The sequence below is a fragment of the Carica papaya genome, chromosome 2, assembly GCF_054855325.1.
Source record: "Carica papaya isolate Zhongbai chromosome 2, ASM5485532v1, whole genome shotgun sequence".
Classification (NCBI taxonomy): Eukaryota; Viridiplantae; Streptophyta; class Magnoliopsida; order Brassicales; family Caricaceae; genus Carica; species Carica papaya.
In genome coordinates this window covers 24,938,495-24,942,114 of record NC_142310.1, presented here as the reverse complement: position 1 = coordinate 24,942,114, position 3,620 = coordinate 24,938,495, and the positions used below count along the sequence as shown (strand labels likewise).

Here is a 3,620-nt window from a genome sequence, read left to right as displayed (position 1 = left end):
ATTATTAATTTTGATTTGCAGGTCTTCTGAAATCAAAGAAGATATTTTGAAACTTTGTTGTGACTTGGGAATGGATTATTAGTACGTCTATATTAGAAGAGTATAAAAAACAAATACAGGATTACATTTGAAATGTTTGCAAATCATTATAATTAGCTAAAGAGCAAGTCTTATATATATATGTATAAAGTGAGTCAAAAGAAAAGGTGCGCGTATATAATTGTGGTACGATGATGGTAATTAAGGAAGTGGCTATGAATCCAGTTCCTCGTGTGTGGCTAATTTATTGTATATATAAAAATAAAGATTTATGTAACCTGCTCATCATATTATGGGCTTGAGTTCCAAATGCACATTTTCAATTCAAAAATGAATCTCCCTATAAATTGAGTTAGGCAGACGGTAAAAAAGGAGAGCAATTATATATGCAGGTATATATATATGTATTACACTTTTCTGAATATTAAATGCTAGATGCAGAATATTTTATTTAAATCTTTAATTGTATATAGAAAAAATATATACACATGATATTTAGTGCATCAAACCATGTGTATAGTATATAATTTGAAATAATTTAGAATGCACCACATCTTACCTTACATTGTATATTCTATTATATTAAAATGCTCCACCCCCCATTCCTTATTAATAGCTATTCAACCATTGTATCATTTTATATCTACCCACTCCCGCCCCTTGGGCACACATGATAAAATACCATGACTAGAAAGAAGGTTAACCTTGCTTATATCACTAACAACTCTGCAAGAAATGCCATATTCAAGAAAAGGAAGAATGAGCTGATGAAGAAAGTGAGCGAACTTAGCACTCTTTGCGATATCAAAGCCTGTGAAATTATTTACAGCCCTTATGACTTGCAACCAGATCTTTGGTTTTTCCCTCTCGGAGGCCAACACGTGCTTGTTGACTTTAAGAGGATGCCCGAGATGGAGCAGAGCAAGAAGATGGTGCATCAAGAAAGCTTCATGCACCAGAGGATCACTAAGGCAACGGACCAACTAAAAAAGAAGCGCAATGATAATTGCAAGAAGGAGATAACAGATATCATGATATACTTGAGTGATCCGGTAGAACAAGCGAAACATTTGGCAATAGTGCTAAGGATACTTCGAAGAGCCAAGTTGCATGCAAAGTTCAGTAGATGTGAGTTTTGGTTAGATCAAATAACATTATTGGCCCATATTGTGTCAAAAGATGGGGTATCTGTTGACCTAGCAAAGGTAGAGGCAATGGTAAAGTAAGAGGATGGAAACACTCAGCAAGTCACCTCAGCCTCAGGAGGCGACAGACGGAGGAGTAATGAAGGGTCCTGGTGAGACTTTCACTCAAATCTAGGAGGATTCTATGGTGCAAAAGTTGTAGTAGCTGTAGATGCAGTTCATTGATGGGATGAATCCTCAAGCATAGTAACTACCTTATGTAGGGTCTAACGGGGAACATGCAGAGGTGATGGTGCCATTCACAAATCAGAACAACCAGAATAATTGATTGATATGGTCCAGTGTGTTTAATTACCTTTAGGAATTGAGTATTATGATATTTAATTTTGAATATTTTGGGGGTGTTGTTGGAGATGTACTTTAAATAACCAATTAAATTCCACCATAGATCAGTTTCTTAGTCGTTATAGTCATCGTCCAAATTGTTGTAGCTGTCATCATCACAGTCATAGTCGTTGGATCACATACATCCATGTACTTAGATTGCTTTATGTTATGATTTTCTTTAGATTAATCTTCACCTCAATATTTTATATTTTATGTGCTAGTCCTACTCTTCATTCTTTAATTTCTCCCTTTCCCCGGCTTGACGTGTCTGTATTACTATATGTTAAAATATATGCATGCTCAATATAAATTTATGCTATCAAAATTCTCTTTTCTCTTCTTTCTTTTCTTTTTTTATACACAATTGAGAGAGGACAGAAGCATTATTGATGCATTATATGTAGAAATTCAGTTTAGTTAGGATGAAGATTAAGCTAGCTAGATACTCAAATTTGTTTAGATTTCAAATGAGATGTTTGTATAAAATTTAATAAATATGATGCGCTCTCCAGATCATAAAATTAAAATTTGGGATAATGGCATTAAGGAATAATATTTTCCTCAAAGAAAATCCCGATATAATCCAAATACCTAAAATAATTAATATTTTGATTAATCTGAAATTTAAATATAATTCTAAAAATTTTATTTTAGTCAAAACATGCAATATTTTAAATAACTTAAATATATTGGAGAATCTCTAACGATCATAAATAAAATTTCACGATGCAACTATTTTGTTCAGAATATGGAAAAAAACTGAAATAAATAATTTTCAAACTCAACAATCTGTGAATTGTTAACTAATACTTTATGCAAGAAGAAATGTACAATATATACAAATACATATTTAAATATATACAATCACATAGAATAATAAATATAGAAAAAAAATTTTGACGGCTAATTTCAAACACTTTAAGCAATTAATATTTTAAATTTCTTTTACATATATAAATACTCAAAAATCAATGATATATAGTTTCTTACTACTAAAAAAAATGTTACTAATATAAAACAAGACCATATTTAATTCCAGTGACACAAACTACAACATTAAAATTTTTTCAATATTATAGTATGTTACTCTAGTAAGTGTAGTATGATGTTACAATTGATTCTTAATTGGTGGTAGGTGTAGGAGATCAAGACACATAATTAAGTTTGATTTGGAAGGAGGTGACCACATTAGTTGATGATTAAGAGTAATAACTGTGAGTGTGTATAAGATAAGGAGGTGTGTATGGTTGCCATGTATGATTAATTTCAAGTGTGAATGCATGCTGGGATAATGCAAGAGAGAGTAGGTATATAAGTGCATTATAATGAATCAATAACTTGTAATTAAAAGGGAGGATTGGATGATTTTAGATAAGTGCAGCCTTTCATTATTTTATTAATTAAATTTTGTGAAATACATTCCTTAAATGACAAGATTTTCCCATATCCTCTATTAAAGACATAATATTTTTGGAGATAATTTGAACATTTCACTTGCAATTTTAAAATGCACCATATCTTACCTTACATGGTATATTCTACTATATTAAAATGCTCCAGTCCCCATTCCTTACTAATAACTATTCAATGTTTGTCTCATTCTATATATACACTCACTTGCTCCTTGGATAGACACAACAAAACACTATGGCTAGAAAGAAGGTTAAACTCGCTTATATCACAAACGACTCTGCAAGAAAAGCCATGTTCAAAAAAAGGAAGAAGGGATTGATGAAAAAAGTGAGTGAACTAAGCACTCTCTGCGATGTCAAAGCCTGTGCAATCATTTACAACCCCTATGATTCAAAACAAGAGGTTTTGCCTTCCCTTTTCGGAGCCCAATGCGTACTTGCTTATTTTAAGAGGTTGCCCAAGATGGAGCAAAGAAGAAGATGGTGAATCAAGAGACCTTCTTGTGCCAAAAGATCGCCAAGGAAATAGATCAACTAAAAAAACAGTGCAAGGACAATCACGAGAAAGAGATCACGCATATCATGTTCCAAAGTCTTATCGGGAAGCCCCTCCACCAACTCAACCTTGTTAATCTCA

At 32.4% G+C, this 3,620-nt stretch overlaps 1 pseudogene; it reads left to right on the top strand.

Annotated features, from left to right (window-relative positions):
• Positions 1 to 722: 722 nt before the first annotated feature.
• Positions 723 to 1,265, top strand: LOC110825772 (agamous-like MADS-box protein AGL80 pseudogene; annotated as a pseudogene).
• The last annotated feature ends 2,355 nt before the right edge of the window (positions 1,266 to 3,620 follow it).